Source organism: Rhinopithecus roxellana, chromosome 13 (assembly GCF_007565055.1).
Source record: "Rhinopithecus roxellana isolate Shanxi Qingling chromosome 13, ASM756505v1, whole genome shotgun sequence".
In the NCBI taxonomy this organism is placed as follows: domain Eukaryota; kingdom Metazoa; phylum Chordata; class Mammalia; order Primates; family Cercopithecidae; genus Rhinopithecus; species Rhinopithecus roxellana.
The window spans coordinates 1,179,120-1,197,608 of NC_044561.1; the positions used below are offsets into that span (position 1 = coordinate 1,179,120).

The 18,489-nt window shown below is 41.6% G+C and overlaps 1 protein-coding gene across 5 annotated transcripts in view; it reads right to left on the reverse strand.

Moving 5' to 3' along the window:
• Positions 1-11,665, reverse strand: part of GRAP2 (GRB2 related adaptor protein 2) — a 73,749-nt gene extending 62,084 nt beyond the window's left edge. For 2 of the 5 annotated variants that reach the window (XM_030914283.1, XM_030914281.1), the window contains exon 1: positions 11,420-11,579. The gene's annotated coding sequence lies outside the window, so the exon portion shown is untranslated. Of the gene's footprint in view, positions 1-11,419 lie in introns of all 5 variants that reach the window. The other 3 variants (XM_030914277.1, XM_030914284.1, XM_030914279.1) reach the window with 3 other exon arrangements.
• Positions 11,666-18,489: the final 6,824 nt, after the last annotated feature.

An 18,489-nucleotide genomic window follows, 5' to 3' on the forward strand; every position in this document is an offset into this window, starting at 1 on the left:
TTTCATAGTTAAGATTCTGATTCAATAGGTTTGAGGCAGGGCCTGAGATCCTCACTTCTAACAGCCTCCCTGGCAATGCCGGCTGCTGCTGGTCCTAGGATCACACTCTGCTACAAGTGCCCAGGCCCTCGATTAAAAAATCACGTGAAAGGTCGGGGAGGGGCTATTGGAAAATTAATAAGTATAGGGTCACAAGAGCAACATCACAATACTTATTAGAACGGCAGGCTAGAAAAATTTGGATGTTCCCTGCACCTTTCTATAAGGAACAAAAAAACTGCTCTCAGGGATGTGTTTTGAAATACGACATTTCTATTAGCTTGAAATTATAAATATTATACAAGTTACTTGTGAGCTCTCTGCGCTGGCCAGGGATGAAAGCCTACGAACTTCTAAGCTAGCTTGGTAAGTCTTTTAGAGGTTTCCAAAAGTCTGATGGAAACCTAAACTCAAGATCTTTGCAGTCCTGTATTACAAACGGAAGAGGGTAGGGTTGAGGATGGGGCTGGGGGAGGGGATGGAGGGAAGAGAGTCATTGTAAACGAGTCTTGCAGATACACTTTATGGCACTTGCTCACATTACAAATAAGGTGTAAAATGATACCGACCATCACATGATGTTACTACAACCAAAAATCAGATAATCCAGCATATTTTTAAAACGTCTGCAAAAATGAGGTCATTAACTTTCATGTGTAGTGATTAGGATAATCGAGTCTTCCGAAAGCTGCTGAGAGCCTAAAATAAACTTTTTCTCCCCTCGTCTAATGCTGCCTTTGAGTGACATTTCCTTAGGGTTTTGCAGACATCGAACTCATTGTTGCATATCCTCACTGCAGGGAGGAAATGGTCATTCACACTTATTCCTATCTTACTTAGGAAGACTGAGGTCCACTAGTTTGTCTAAGGATGCAGATTCATCCAGGTTTGCAGAGAATTGATGGATAGGAAGGAGACAATGAAGTTCTGGCCCTTTAGAGGCCAGAGATCCATCATGAGATTAGCTGCACCAGCAGGTAAGTAGTCACCTGCAGGGAGGGGAAGCTAATAGTCTAGCTCCGAAAGATTTGGAGAAGTTGTTATCAAAATGATCAAGTGGAATAGAAATAAATGACTTCTCATACTCTGTCCTAGGGATTTTTTTTTCTTAAATCAACAGTGTAAGTACAGAACAAGAAAGATCTGGCTGGGCACGGTGGTTCATGCCTGTAATCCCAGCACTTTGGGAGGCCCAGGCAGGCGGATCACAAGTTCAGGAGTTTGAGACCAGCCTGACCAACATGGTGAAACCCCGTCTCTACTAAAAATACAAAAATTAGTTGGGCCTGGTGGTGCTCACCTGTAGTCCCAGCTACTCAGGAGGCTGAGGCAGGAGAATCACTTGAACCCAGGAGGCGGAGGTTGCAGTGAGCTGAGATCATGCCACTGCACTCCAGCTTGGGTGACAGAGTGAGACTCCGTCAAAAGAAAAAGAAAGAAAGAAGGAAGGAAGGAAGGAAGGAAGGAAGGAAGGAAGGAAGGAAGGAAGGAAGGAAGGAAGGAAGGAAGGAAGGAAGGAAGGAAGGAAGGAAGGAAGGAAGGAAGGAAGGAAGGAAGGAAGGAAGGAAGGAAAGAAGGAAAGAAGGAAAGAAGGAAAGAAGGAAAGAAGGAAAGAAGGAAAGAAGGAAAGAAGGAAAGAAGGAAAGAAGGAAAGAAGGAAAGAAGGAAAGAAGGAAAGAAGAAAGAAAGAAAGAAAGAAAGAAAGAAAGAAAGAAAGAAAGAAAGAAAGAAAGAAAAAAAGATCTGGCTCAGTAGTAGTGCACGGGAACTCATAGGTTTTAGTTGACCAGAATTTCAGTATGAGTCAGCAGTGTGACATGGATGCCAAAAGAGCTCATGCAATGATGGGCCATATTAATAGAAGTATAGGCTACAGATCATGCAACTACCCCATGGTGTTCTACATCCTCAGATCACTCCTGGAGAGCATAGCTCCATTCTGAGCCTCCTGACTTAGGAGAGGCCCTACAGTAGAGTCCAATCAGAGGTGAGTGCTTAAAATAATGCCAGCATGCAAAACTGCCTCATAGGAGGAGTGGTTACAAGAACTAAGGATATTTATGCTTGAAAAAGAAGACTTTGAGGGACATGAATGGAAGCAGGAGAAGAGCAGGCTATCTGGGAAAAGATCTTGAGGTAGTTGCCAGTGGCAGAAGTTTAGTTTCTGGATTCCCCACGGAAACTTCACAAGGCCCTTCTAACTCTTTGTTGTTTGCAAAATAAACAGATCTTCAGCAAAGAAGACCCTGTTTCCCTTATGATTTCCTTGAAATATAAAGCTTTGTGAATGCATTGATGCCTGCTTGCTAAACCATCTCTCTCACCCTACAGATGCACCTCCTTCAAGAAGTCCTTTCTAAAAATCTCCATCTTGAGCCGTTTTTAAATCTCCTCATCAGGAGTTTTGCATTGTGGTAGCATTTTTTTGTTTGTTTGTCCTAGTTTCCCAAATACACTGTTCATTCCTTAGGGGAAAGGACCCAATTATATATATTTTTGCTTTTATTTCCCTCAATGTTCTCAGTAGATCTGTATACCTATGAGCTAGGGACTGAGGGAATTTCTACAGATGGTAGCCAAAAGATAAATTAATCAGACAGGTAATTGTTACAGCATCTACAAGACGGAGCATTACTGCATGCTCTCTTGATGATAATAATACCTAATTGACCCTTCACTTTATGAAATAATATGAGCTGACAAACTAGGCTGTATTGTAAATCTCCCTTACATCTTACATTTAAAAATGGAAGTTGTGGAACTAAGCTGGAGAAAAACAAAGTCTGCTCTCTAAAAGCTCCATCTTTTTTGTTCCAGGTATTGGGAATTTCTTTTCAGCTGGGGGATTCCTTGACTTCACACTTTCTTCTTCTTTGATTATTTGGATACTTACAGGGTACCAAGTGTCAACTCATAACATCTTACAGTACCTGGTTTATAAAATGAATTAGTAGTCTTTTATTTAAAAATATTGATCTGGCTGGGCGCGGTGGCTCAAGCCTGTAATCCCAGCACTTTGGGAGGCCGAGACGGGGGGATCACGAGGTCAGGAGATTGAGACCATCCTGGCTAACACTGAAACCCTGTCTCTACTAAAAAATACAAAAAACTAGCCGGGCGAGGTGGCGGGCGCCTCTAGTCCCAGCTACTCGGGAGGCTGAGGTAGGAGAATGGCATAAACCCGGGAGGCGGAGCTTGCAGTGAGTTGAGATCCGGCCACTGCACTCCAGCCTGGGAGACAGATCGAGACTCCGTCTCAAAATATATATATATATATATATTGATCTAGGAAATAAAAATTCCACAAAATGAGTTTGTTGACATAAGAAAGCATCATGTTCTGCGTTGTACACAGGAGATATTGTTGGGGGTAGCAACCCATGAATCTTCGAAAGTCTCTTGTACAGTGGGTTAAAAACGGCATAATTTCACTCGAGGACAGAGGAGTCGGTGAGGCAAGTGAGTCATCTGTGAGGCTCAGCAGAGAACACAGAATACAGGAGCCAAGCTCATGCTCTGTCACTCTCATCACCAGTCAGTATAACCTCCCACAGTCCAATGACCTGACACAGTACGGAGCAGATGATACTCTCAATAAGAAGTTGATCTAACTCCACTTGCCAGCCTGAAGTACACTTAGAAAATTTGAAGCACAAAAAGACTGAGACACAGGACCCCAATTTCCTATCAACACCTGCTAATCACAAATATTAGCACTTAGCTTGGATGACTCCAAAGGCCAAGGGAGACTGGTGATGTCCTCCCCTAGCCTCAGGACTTCTGCACTCACAGCTGCAGGCCCTCTTGTGAGTCTCCAACTTCCAAGAACAATTCTGGGACATTAAAGGACATAACTGTTCGTAATAAAAAATCAAGGAGAAGGTTTTGTGCCTTTTGAAACGTATAACCTCTTTAGAAGGATAAGGGTCTATCGGCCCAAAATAAGCCCATCAGCATTATTTACTTCCATATGACTCCCTGAACTACCCAAGAGGGATAATAAAATCTCATGGGATGTCTGCCCGATGCAGAGCACAGGGTTAGAGTATAATTGCTGCAGACAGTCAGCCCTGCAGCAAGTGAGGCACCCAGCAGCATGACACCCAAGCAGCCCACAGAGGTACTATTGAGATGTTTGTAGTTTCTAATGGGACTTGGACATTGCAAAGGAATCCGTTAAGAATTAGACGCCAGCTCTTATGCCCTACAGGGAAGGGTGAAGGGTCTTGCCATCTATGGCAGAAAAGATCATTTCCCTCTGTTCTCAGACCCAGTGGGATTAGGCAGTTTTCCACAGAAAATCAAAGGGCTTCAGAGAACACACAGTCTAACCTCTCACTTGACTGAGGAAGAAACTGAAGCTCAGGGAAGTTAGGTGACTTGTTTAAGATCACGTGGGTAGCTTCTGGCAGAGCCAGAATTCAGCTTTCCAGAAGCCCAGCAAGGGCTCCTGCATCTCCAGAATCCTGTGTTTGGACCAGTGTTGTGGAAGGGGCCCAGGCTACAGTGTGACAGGCTTGGTGCTAAGTCCCCGCAGACATTAGCAAATTACCTTGAGCAAGTCCCGGAAACTCTCCAAGCCTTGCTTTTCCCACTCTGCAGAATCAGAGGTAAAATCTGTGGTCTGTCTACCTCAAAGATCACAGCCAGATCAAACAAGATAATGACAACTCTTTTTATTTACTTATTTATCTTTTGAGACAGGATCTCGCTCTGTTGCCCAGGCTGGAGTGTAGTGGTGTGAACATGGCTTACTGCAGCCTTGACCTGTTGGGCTCAAGGGATACTCTTGCCTCAGCCTCTAGAGTAGCTTGGACTACAGGTGCGGGCCACTGGGCCTGGCTATTTTTTTTTTTTTTTTTGAGACGGCGTCTCGCTGTGTCACCCAGGCTGGAGTGCAGTGGCGCGATCTCGGCTCACTGCAAGCTCTGCCTCCCCGGTTTACACCATTCTCCCACCTTAGCCTCCCAAGTAGCTAAGACTACAGGTGCCCACCACCTTGCTCGGCTAGTTTTTTGTATTTTTTTTTAGTAGAGATGGAGTTTCACTGTGTTAGCCAGGATGGTCTTGATCTCCTGACCTCGTGATCTGCCCGTCTCGGCCTCCCCAAGTGCTGGGATTACAGGCTTGAGCCACCGCGCCCGGCCCCCTGGCTATTTCTTAAAAGAATATCTTGTAGAGATGGGGGCCTCACCATGTTGCCCAGGCTGGTCTCAATCTCCTGGGCTTAAGCAATCCTCCCACCTTGTCCTCCCAAAGTCACTGAGCCTGCACGGCAATGATTTTTAAAGCTCCATCAGGATCAGTGTACAATAACTCTAGAGAAAGAAAATTTTCCTGTTGAGGATATATGGATGGACACCAGGTGATTTATGATGAATGGACACCAGAATTTCCCATGGAAATTCTGTGCAAAGTTGTGTGAGGATAAGTGCTAGGCATCGTTGGCTTTTTTCCCCATTGGGGAGAGTTTTCATAGCTTTCATCAACATCTTGAACGTGTCTGTGACACTCCCCTTCCCCCAGCCACCCCACCACTGCCAGTAAGAACGTATGTGCTATGGATATCAGCATATTTATGGTCAATTTAAAGTACTGACATAAGGTATTAGATTTAGACAATTTTCTTAGTTGTCTCAATGTATGGTTGAGATTCTCCTGCTAGTCTTACCGATTTAATGATCTATATTTTCAAACAAATCTGTTTAGGGGAGGAGAGCCTTTTCAGCTATCAGACTTTACATTTTGTTTTATAAAGGGTTAAACTCTGTGACTTATAAAATGATGAACAGAAATTTCAAATTACAAGTCAGCCAGGCTTTCCACCCCACTTTGTACCTCCCTTGTAATATTTCCTAGTTATTTAGAAAGAGTTTCTTTAAAATCATATTTAACAAGATAACTATCTACTTATTATTTACTGAGTTCCTACTGAGTTCCCAGCAGTTTGTTTCTAATATTTTCCCATAAAGCACTCGAAAAAGACACAAATCATGAACCATTTGTAGGCCGACACATTAAGCCCGTGGTTCTAGAAGGCTGGGGGGTGTGGAGAAAAACAAACGGAAAAGTATTATTCACGACCAATTGATCAATTAGGCTGCTTTTCATTAAAAAACATAAAAAGGCAGAACCAATTTGGCAATGACTGTGTTAGAAATGCAAAAAAAGAACCATTATTAATGCTGGATTTTTTTTCGTATTTATTTTTAGTTCTCTATAGAAAAGTACACTGGAGAGCTTTCCGTAATGGCCACTGAAGGAGTGGATAAGATTCTACCCCCCATGGTGGAACCCTTTTGTAATGCTAATTTAGGAGCATGGACCAATACCTCGTTTCTACAGCTTTTTCTCAATACAGTTTCAGAAGCCACAGGCTGACTTATGGAATATCTGAGTGTATGAGATAACCAACCAGGGAAGTTACCTACTAACAAGAGTCATCCATCGTCTCCTAAGGAAATCCACTGTGGCCTTTTATAAATCTGACAATGGCTTATACTCTTGTGTTTTCATGGTAAAATCTTATACAGTACAGGAATGTGAAAAATGAGAGGAATTTTTTCCCTCCTAATTATATCAAAATATCATCTTCCACCCCGAGGCTCTGAGGTCCCAGGTCTCATAACTCCCCCCTTGCATTGCTCCTTTCAGGGTTTTTTCCCCCTATTACTTCATCGTTCGCCTACTGTTTACAGTTCCAAGTATTTTATGTTGAAGGTTTCTTGTACAGAGCCTTAAGCTATGTAAATGTAATAAGAGCACTTATCTGTGTTTAGTGGAATGCTGTTCTTATTCAGATGAATGAAACCTTAAATGTGTTTGGGTGGCAACCTCCTGGATTTTCAATAACTTCAAGTCTGGGTGTGTGTGAGAGCTACTTCCACTCAGCTCCACTTGTATCTCTCCTCACTGCATGTGCCCGTCATCAGAGAGAGTGCTCAGGAACCAGACAGCCTGGGTTCAAATCCTGGCTCCACCAGGTAGTAGTTAAGTGACCTTGTGCAACGTACTAGACCTCTCTGTACCTCAGTTTCCTCATTGTGAAAAAAGGGTAATATTAGCACTTTCTTCACTGCACCATTAGGAGAAGTAGATGAGTTAGTACTTACAAAGTAGTAGAACAATGCTTGGCAAATAACAATAACAACAGGCACTGTTTTAGGAACTTTACATGTATAAATCGTTTACTCTTCAGAACAATCCCACAAGATAGGCACCATTATTAATCCCATTCTATAGCTTAAGAAACTGAAGCACAAAAAGAATAACTTGTCCCAGTTCACTCGCTTAGTAAGTGAAAGACTGGGCTCACACCGAGGCTGTCTTGGCTCCACAGCAAGCACTCAATAAACGTTACCTACTATTATTATTATTACCTGAACTTATGCACTCAATAAATATTTCCAGTTGCTATTGCTGCTGATAGTGAAGAATTCGCACGTCGATTCCATCTTCAAAGTGTATTAAAAATATATATGAACTCCAGTGAAATAATCAATTGAGGCAAAGATTATTACCTAAAGTCACTGGGTGACAGTTTGTCGAGAAATAGGATATTGCCAGAGTGCCAAAGTCTTTATGACATACACTTTGAGATACCCCCTGAGACTATTTGCTAATTGCAAAGGGTGAAAAAGTGCCTTTACAACAAGAGATCCCCTGAGCAAGATCACAACCTCAAGCCCTGATCAAACTTGGCATCACACACAGTGGAACAACCTGGCACTCTGTACCTCCTGAAAAGATGCAATATGGAGTACCCAGTGGCACCTTGCAAAAAATGTTCAATCAAAATCAAATCATGCTTTTAGTCCTAACTTGGAGCTTACAGGAAATAAAGTGGGTAGAGGAACAAATTAACCATGAGGCAACAACAAATTCAGAAAGTGGGACCTGGTACAAGAGAACTGGCTTAATCTTTAAAAATATCCAATGTTGAAGAAAGAAGTATGAGACCCAACTGTAAAATATGTTCTTATTTTTAAAAATTAGATTCTTTTTTTTTAAAAAAATGGTATAGAAGACATTTGGGGGGGGGGACAAATGGGGAAGGTTAAACCTGCACTAGCTATCAGGTGATATTAAGGACTTACTATTTATCCTCTTAGGCCTAATGATGGTATTGTGGTTAGATAGAGGAATGCCTTTATTCTTAGATGAGGACTGAATTATTTCGAAGTGAAGTATTATCTTATCTGCAACTTACAAGTAATTCAGAGAGAAATAGGTATAGATAGAGCAAATACGGCAAAAAGTTAGCAATTGTTGAACGTAGATAGTGAGTACTAATATTTCAACTTTTCTTTATGTTTTATGTTCAGTTATTTTCTCACTATCTTTTCTTTTTTCTTTTTATTTTTTGAGACAGGGTCTTACTTTGTTGACCAGGCTGGAGTGCAGTGGCACGATCTCAGTTCACTGAAACATCTGCCTCCCAGGTGCAAGCAATTCTCGTCCCTCAGTCTCTCAAGTAGCTGGGATTACAGGCACCTGCCATCATGCCCGGCTAATTTTTGTATTTTGGTAGACAGGGTTTCAGCATATTGGCCAGGCTTGTCTCCAACTCCTGACCTCAGATGATCTGCCTGCCTTGGCCTCCCAAGTGCTGGGATTACAGGTGTGAGCCACTGTGCCCAGCCGTTCTTCACTGTCTTCTTAAGGAACGTCTTAACATTTTCTTTGCAGAGCATGTAAGACTTTTATCATCATGTACTTTGTGATAGTTTAATTCTCTAAAATTTTTGTTTATAAATGCATATTTAAAAAGAAAACAATCTTTAAAAAGTATTTACTGAATTCCTACTGACTCAAGTTTATTGAAACTTAACATTAACACTGTTGAAGAGGACTTGGTGCCTAGCGCCAGGCCTGGCATATAGTAATTGATCGATAAATGTTTGTAAAATGCTTATCTGTTAAACAGGGCCATGCTTTCTTAAGAATTTTTAAATGGAAAAGAAAGGGCAGGCCAGGTGCGGTGGTTCACACCCGTAATCCCAACAGTTTGGGAGGCTGAGGCAGGCGAATCGCTTGAGTTCAGGAGTTCAAGACCAGCTTGCACAACATGGCAAAACTCTGTCTCTACTAAAAATACAATATTAGCCAGGTGTGGTGGTGTGCACCTGTAGTTCCAGCTACTCGAGAGGCTGAGGTGGGAGGATCACTAAGCCCAGGGTAGTTGAGTCTGCAGTGAGCTGTGATTGCACCACTGCACTCCAGGCTGAGTGACAGAGTGAGACCCTGTTTCAAAAAAAAAAAAAAAAAAAAAAAAAAAGGGCTCATGAGACTGTGTTATTATCATTATTTATTTTTGGAGATCCGCCCCACCTCGGCCTCCCAAAGTGCTAGGATTATAAGCATGAGCCACCGCGCCCAGCCAAGGCTGTGCTACTTCTTTACAGACCAAGGTACGCTGGGCAAATACCTCAAAAGGACAAAATGGGAACCTATCGACCCTATTGTTTGATTCAAACAACTTATAAAGATTCTTGAACAAGCTTTGAGTTTGTTTTATAGGGGCACAAAAATGAATAATCTGCCCCCAGGATTATCCAGCAGCAACTGTTACTTATTTAAGAAATCCTGATGGAATCACACTTACTGACACGTTTTCGAACAAGTGCAGACTTTTCTTGATCCAGGAAAAAAGGGCAAGTTCTACTCAAGTTTAGGCATGAACCCTGTCAGTCATCAACACCAGTGGGTGTTATTATCTGGGAATCAATAAATATGTTGGAACTAGGATCATTTTCAGCTCTTCTAGAAAGCAATAGTTCTAAAAGAGATGGCTTCAGGAAATAAGTGAGAGACATTTTGTATAAGAAGTTGGAAGAAAATGATCAAGAGTCAAAGAAATAACTAATGATGACACTGTCTTGCATTTTTATAGTGCCTTTTTCCTAAGGCACTTCATATCTATGTTAACTCATTTATTCTTACAATATCCCTACGAGGTAGACAGAACAATTGAAAGGGATTTTTACCAGGCCTAAGACGTCAGAGATATTCAAAAGGATATTGTATTAGCAACAGAAATATTTCTTCATATTGAATAGATTGATCATCTCTTTCTCCTCTGCTTCAGTAAAGTCATTTTTTAAAAAGATAAAATCTATTACAATTTGGGGAGAATAGGATTTCAGTTTACCACATGGGAGACACTCCAAGTTCAATCTACAAAAGCAGTTTTATTCAATAATATAGGGCCGCCTCTCCTTTACAAAAAAAAAAAAGGGGGTATGAGTCAGATATTTTTCAAATTTGAAAATTAAATATACTTAGGTGGTCCTCTATTTACACAGTGTTCCTTATTTAATAGCAGACGGTTTTGTAACGAGGATCACTATAAAATTATTTTATAAAGTTCTATATACAATACTGGATTGTTAAAGGAGAGTAACTTCTGCTAAATGCTCTTTCTGAAACCAAAAATAAGAAACAAAAAGGACCCACTAAAGAACTAAACCGTTAATGACAAACGTGGCTGCATAGAACAAAAGATTCTTCGACCTGAAGTTTCCCATCCTCGGATAATGTAACGAGAGCACATGAAATTTTTCCCATTGGATGTTTAGGTCTAAAATATTTCCCTCTCCTAGTTTATCTAGGGATGTGTATGTTCAATAGTGTGCAAATTATGTTGCATAAACCTTATTAAGAAGGCCTAATTCCAGGTAGGTAAATACGGTAATTTTTTTTTGACAGTATACCTGTCAGGGCAATACGATACATTTTAAATTAGTGAAATCTTTGGTTGGTATGTTCAATCCTCATGTTCAGGAAGAGTTGGGACAAAGAACACAAAGCAGCTATCTTCAGACTGGATGCCTAAACCAGAGGCAGTCACAGGGATGGAGCCTAACGGCTAGTACAAAGAGAGACAATACCCTTCCAAAATACACTTCAACATAAAGTCTTCTTTTGGTAAAGGAATGAAAACTGGTGTTCTTCGTACAGGTAACAAAAATGCGAACAGAACTAGAAATTCAAGCAAAGAGAGAAATCCTGATCTCAGAGTGCTGGTGTTCATTCATTACTGCTCAGCCCTCTACCACCCCCTCCAACCCCTTCCAATTTGGATTAAATCCTGACCATGGTGAAGTGGAATTTTACTTCTGTGATCCCAAGGTCGAAAATCTTTCCCCGAGATGCTTCTGAAGCCAGTTTGTGGAGATTTTTGTGTTATGGACTGGGTAAGGAACAAGTGTTCTCCCAGTTCACTTGATAGAAGTCAAATCCCATCACCACAAACATTGTCACGGCAAAAGGTTTAGAGACATTAGCTGATGGGACCTAAAAGCAGTATTTAGAGAACTAATGAGATTCATTTTAATTAACTCATACAAAATATATGTACAGATATTGTATAATGACATACCTTTTGGAAGAGAAGTGGTTGAATTTATGTCTTGGCTTTGATGCCGAGTTATTAGAATCCTTTCTGGCAAGAAGGAAGATGAATTCAAGCATCAGAATTACTGCATTTCAGAGTACGGATCCACTTTGTGCTGTCTTCCATGTACCACTCTGAAAGAGGGTGCAAGTTTACAGATCCATTAACTGTGCCTCCTCCTCCCCACCTCTTACTCCCTCCTCCAAACTAACCCTAGTCAGCCCTGCAGCCTGTAGGCAAACCACACAGGAACTAGCACATACGGGGCTTCAGAGAGTTGGGCGTGAGCCTTAGATAATGTGGTTTTGTTTTCTTGCTGCCAGAGTTGAACTAAAATGCAGGAGGTTCACTGAAATACTTTTGCTTCTTTATGCTAGGTTTCAGTTTTAACAATATCCCCACTGAACACTTATGTTCACATAAGAAAATTTCTAGTCCTAGATACGGTCCATCAGCAAGTTGATCTTAAGGAAAACTCTTATTCTCTTAGTACAGTCATGCACCCTGAGGGACATTAGGGCTTCTTGGAGGAACTTATTTAAGAGCACCTTTGATCACTCACAATGTTAAAATCCCAGGGAAGATGCTTTGTTCATGCACTCAGTCTGTAATATTACTCTTGACAAAAAAAGAAGAAACATTCTGAGCTGGGATGAGTTCTCACCCCAGGTTTGCCACAGTCCAGCATGAGTTGGAACCAGTTCCTTCAATTTCTGGGACTTCAATTTGTGTTGAGTCTTGGACTGAAGTCTTTCTGGGATTTAAGACTTTCCATTGACCTTGCATTTTGTTACCTTCAACTTCCTTAGTTCTTACCTTTAAATGTACCACTCACCCTTCCCCCTATATCAAATGCAACTTGTGAAGGCCTCTTCCTTTCTCTTTACTCTTGCTAGAAAATGGATTGCCAACGTTGCATCTCTTACAGAAAATTAGAGACATTGCTACTTGCTAAGTGGTGCCATTCAGAGTTTGGGAACTGGATCCAAGATGAGGAGGCAAATGTTGGCTCACTGGGATGTTCCTAGCATTAATCCCTGGAATACCAAGAGGGGAGTGTCAAGGAGAGTCTCAATTTGGGGTTCTAAAATTTAAACTTTTTCTGTAATGTGAAATGGCATCCTTTTCCATCTCTTGACTTCTTTATATCTAAACCTTGCTTAAAATTTACTTTCTTAAAACCTTTTCCTTGGTTATAATTGCTCAACATTTTTATTGAAATAGAAAAGAAGAATCAGCAGAGTGTCATGGTGATAGAAAATGCTCAGTAAACATTTGTCGAATGAGTTAAAGGACGTAATTTTCTGCCCATAACTCCTTTTTTTTTTTTTCTTTTGAGATGGAGTTTCACTCTTCGTGCCCAGGCTGGAGTGCAATGGCACGATCTTGGCTCACTGCAACCTCTGCCTCCCGGGTACAAGTGATTCTCCTGCCTCAGCCACCCGAGTAGCTGGGATTACAGGTACCTGCCACCATGCCTGGCTAATTATTTTTAGTAGAGACAGGGTTTCACCATGTCAGCAAGGTTGGTCTTGAACTCGTAACTTCAGATGATCCGCCTGCCTCGACCTCCCAAAGTGCTGGGATTACAGGCGTGAGCCACCGCACCCGGCCGTGTAACTCTTTAATAACAGGCTTTCTTCTTATTAATGCAAGTTTGTCAAATTTTCTTAAATCCTGGTTATATCTGAAAAGGATTTCTGCTATTTCCACATTATAAAGATAAAATTTTAAAAATAACAACATCTTGCTACTTTAAAAATAATAACGTCTCAACCTTGGCCTCAGAATTCTTCAGCCTCCTAAGGACCTTCTTGGATCATTACATTAAACGGCTCTATTGCCAAGTTTTAAATGCTGAAATCCTCTGGCCACAGTCCTTATTCTTCGATAGCTCCCAAGTCAATGCTTTTGAAATGGTTAAAGGAGTCCCTAAAATTCTATGGTTGGGGAGTGGGAGTAAAGGGAAAACGTTGAATGGTATTTCACGGAGAGTATCTTGGTGTTTTCAGCTTGTACCCTAATGAAGAAGCTAATTTCGCACCGGGCACTACTCCCCAGGGAGCAGAATATAATCCTTCCCCTTACAATCATGGGACAGATTGCAGAACAGAAAAATCTCAAAGGCAAGTTATTTTGGTAGTAAGTACTGATTGAGAGACATCTTATGTAGCGCATAGTGGGAGAGAAGCAAGGCCACTTGAGTGGCTTATTTCATAATCGCTCTTTAACTGAACAAGAGCAAAGGCAGATCCTAACAATAAAGACCCTAATATGAGAATGCCAGCATTTCAGTACTCACTATCATGATATACTCAGAAAAATAGCAGCAAGATGAGAAGGATACTGTAACGTGAAATCTGGACTTAGCCACAGTGGAGAAGTTTCTTTTTCAAACCATACTTTAATTTTTTTTTAAATCAATTCCTTTTGAGGGATCATTTGTCTATATCTGAACTTCTGGGTTTTTCTGTTGTTGTTGTTTTTTGTTTTTTTGTTTTGTTTTGTGTTTTGGAGACTGAGTCTCACTCAGTCACCCACACTAGAGTGCAGTGGTGTGATCTCGGCTCACTGCAACCTCCACCTCCTGAGTTCAAATGATTCTCCTGCCTCAGCCTCCCAAGTAGGTGGAATTGCAAGCACCCGCCACCACATCCAGCTGATCTGTGTATTTTTAGTACAGCTGAGATTTCACCATGTTGGTCAGGCTGGTCTCGAACTCCTGACCTCAAGTTATCCACCTGCCTTGGCCTCCCAAAGTGTTGGGATTACAGGCATGAACCACTGTGCCTGGCCAATATCTGAACTTCTTGTCCATAATTATGCTTAACTTAATTTTATGGTAAAATGTGTACTTCTTATTCAATAGTGTGAATTCAGACATTCTCTTTTCATTCATTCAATAAAGAAAGTTTGAACACCTATTCTGTGTTAGGACTCTTCTAGGTTCTGGAAAAGCACCAGTGAACAAAACATAACCTCTGCCCTCCTGGATCTTACATTCTGGTAAAGGGAGAAACAGCAAGTACATCAGATGGTCACACTGTTAGGGAGAAAAATAAAATGACGCAAGAGCCGCAGGGAGTGTGGCTGAGACAGGGGTTGTGATTTTATGTTGGGAAATCAAAGGACATCTGAGCAAAGTCCAGAACCAAGTGAAGAAGCCAGTACTTCCCGGATGGATATCTAGGGAAATAGCTTTTGCAGGTATAGGGACTAGCAGGTGCAAAGACTTCAGGTGGAGGCATGTTTAACACAGTGAGTGAGATGGAGAGGAGTTGGGATGGGGATTAGAGAGACAACAGAACATGTAGGGCCTTGCTGGCCATGGCGAGGCCTTTGGATTTTACTCTGAGTGAGATGGAAGCCAATGGAAGATTCTGAACTGGGGAGTAATATGATTTGACTTGGGTTTTAAGTTTTAAAAGGGTGGCTTTGGCTGTCGTGTTGAAATTAGATTGCAAGGGAGAAAGAACAGAAGAGAGACCAGTTGGGAGGCTATTGTTGGCCAGGTGTGGTGGCTCATGCCTGTAATCCCAGCACTTTGGAAGGCCAAAGCAGGCGGATTACTTGAGGTCAGGAGTTTGAGACCATCCTGACCAACATGGAGAATCCCCGTCTCTACTAAAAATACAAAACTAGCCAGGCATGGTGGCACATGCCTGTAATCCCAGCTACTCGGGAAGCTGAGGCAGGAGAATCGCTTGAACCCGGGAGGTGGGGGTTGCGGTGAGTGGAGATCACGCCACTGCACTCCAGCCTGGGCAACAAGAGCAAAATTCTGTCTGAAAAAAAAAAAAAAGGAGGCTACTGTCATAGTCCAGACCAGAGACCAGAGATGGTTGTGGCTTAGAACAGGATGATGTAAGTGGTGGGAAGTGGTTGGATTTTGAATATACAGGGTGATTGTAAAGTCTAGAAACATAGATAACGTTATTGTATCTTGTATTAGAATGTAGCATCAATAAATCATTTATTATCTAGACTGGGTAGCCACCTTGTATTTCAAAGGTAAGCTCATGGATATCATGAGAGCTGTGAGAGACAAAGAGAGGAGTTAAGGTGACTCCCAGGTTCATGGCCTGAGACCCTGGAAGCAAGGATGTGTCATTTACTGACAGGAGAGACCGTGGGAGAGCAGGTTTGGAAGGCAAGACCAGGAGTTTGGTTTTGGACTTACTGAACTGAGATGCCCATGAGACATTCCAGTGCAGAGGTCAAGGTAGTTAGATACATGAGTTTGGAGGTCAGGAGAGGCTGAAGAGAAAACCTTGAGAGTTGTCAGAATCGAAGAGTATTTACTGCTTTGCAACTGAATAACACTACCTGTGGAGTAAATATAGATAGAGAAGACAAGAGGTTAGAGAATGGGCTCCTTCAAAGTTGAGAGGTCATAGAATTGAGAAGGGATGAGACAAGGAGATGAGAAGGAGAAATGGTGTCCTGGAAGCCAGGTGAAGCAAACTGTGTTCACTTTTGTAGAACCCCAAGTTCAAAAAATTAAAGGAAAAAACCAACCAAGCTACCTTAGAGCAATATTTGTCTTTAGTGGATGTTACAGTATTGCAACTAAATTGTGCCCCCAAATGGAGGAAAGCAGATAAGGACCCCTTACATAATGTCACTTGAACAGGGTTAATTCCACTAAGTTGGTAACACTTGACACTTATGCCAAGCCTAACCAACTCCCCCACTGTTTACTGGGACTTCAGTCTTTAATCTTACCCTGTCTCCTACTTCCCATCTGCCTCTTCAATCACCTTCTATATGCTGACTACTCTTAAGTCTATGAACCTAGCCCCAAACCCTCTTCTTTCAGTGATCTCTATTCACCTGTCCCCTGAACATCTTCACCTGTTGCTCCCAAGGCTCCTCAGATTCAAACTGTCTGAAGCAGAATTCCCCATCTTTCCTGCCAACTGGCCCCTCAGATAATGTTCATCTTGGTGAACAGCAACAGTCATTTACACGGTCACTCCAAAAAGAAACTTAGTCCCTGTAGACTCCTCCTTTTCCCTCATTGCCACATATATTTGGAGCCCGGTCCCATAACTTCTACAGTTTAACATTATATGTTAAACTATATGTGTAAGAGGAGAGGGAGCAGAGTGGAGATTCACACTGTGCCCATGACTTCTGCCTTAGTTATGGCCTTCATCACTTATTGCCTGAACTATCAGAACATTCTGTTCTTCTTCCAGTTTCTCTGCTTCCAATCTATTTTTTTGAGCACATACACAGATTTACTTTTAAAAGGAGAAAATGAATGAATTTAAAAACAAAAAAATTGGAATCTCTGACCTTCTCCAAATATAACAAGTAGACTTGTGTCTGAATTGCCGATAGAGCTTAAAATCAAGGACCAAAGATTGGTCCTTAGAGTAGGGGAAAGAACTAGACAGGAGATTTGGGTTCAAGTTTCAGGTAAACTGCTTCTAGTTAAATATCTCTGGGCAATTATTGTAATCTATTTGTTTTTCCAAACTCAGTTTAAGCTCACCTCCTCCAGGAAGCCTTCCCTGACTATGCAGATTTAGACAAGTCCCCCTCTCGCTCCCATAATATTGTCTGCCTTTATTATTGCAACCACTTACAATTGCCGATTTATTCCTGCGTCCTCTGTTAGAGTATTAAACTATAACTTCCTTTTAGTCTCACAGTTCAGCGTAATGCTTGGCACATAGCAGATGCTCAATAATGTAGAATGTATGCATATTCCACACACTCAGCTTTCTCACCTGTACAATGGGATAATAATGCCTACTTCTCAGCATTCCTTTGAGATTTACATAAGCTATGCATATAAAAAAACTTTGTAAAGTATAGCTCAATGTATAAAATACTTGTAGTTTGTCCCCCACTATTTTATAAAGTCCAAATACCTCAACATAGCATTCAAGGCCCTAAACATTGTTTTCCAGGTCATCTTTTCGATTTCCCTCTGGCTCCCACCCCATTACTCTATATTATAGCCAGCCAAATAATATTCCAAACTCACCAACTTCTTTCATACCTCCTATCATTTTATATCAGATTCAACTATCTACATGTCAGTATCAATAATATGGGCTACTAGTGTTATAATTATGATGGAAGTAGTAGGAGATAGAAACAAATGTTGTTTTTGTCTACTAAGCATTTTGTTATCCTCTGTCTTTTCCCCTTATCCTAGTCAATATTCCATTCAAACATACGGGTTCAATTACATTTTTCAGTGCCTACCAGATAAAATTACCTTATAGTATGGATAAGGTTCTTCATGATCAGACTTCCCTCTGTTATTTAACCTTCCTCTGCTGCTCCACTAATAGCCTTTGTGACAGCTGTAGTAACTACAGTATATGTAGTTTTCCCAAGATAATAGGCTGGCTCAGCTTTCATGCCTTTACACATGATGTGTCCTTTGCCTCTTATGTCCTCCTCTACTTTGTCTATCCAGTGAACTCTCCGTCATCCTTTAAGATTCAATTCAGATGTAAACTCTTCTGTGAAACCTGCCCTTAAATACTCAGTGGCAGAATTAGATGCTCTCTTCTCTCTTATTATGCCATACATATCTTGTCACAATCTTCTGTGACGGTGCCTGTCACCTCCACTAGCCTGTAAACGTATCCAGCAGAGGGCTCCTTTTTATCTCCGAGTCCTTACTGTCTGGCACAAAGCGGGTGCTCACGGAAAATCAGTTGAATATATCAACAACTATCCGTCAGTGGCACCTGAAGCCATCAGTCATTGGAGCTACCCCATCATTGCCCATCACACACACTGCTCTTCATAGACTGCTATTACATTCTCTGTCCTTTGAGGTGGCAATCACGTGCTGGTGGTATTTCTCGTCAGTTAAAACGACAGTATTAACACACTTGGAAACATTCATTTCTTGAAATAAGGATTAGGGCAGCGTTATAGCCCGGCAGACTGGGAAACGAAGACATTTACCTTCATTCCCCTTGGTACCCTTCAGCTCCGGTTTTTGCGACCACCCTGCTTGAGGCCCTGACAGGAACTGCACCAGGGCAGGAAGTGAGGAAGCGGAAGTGAGGAAGCGGAAGTGA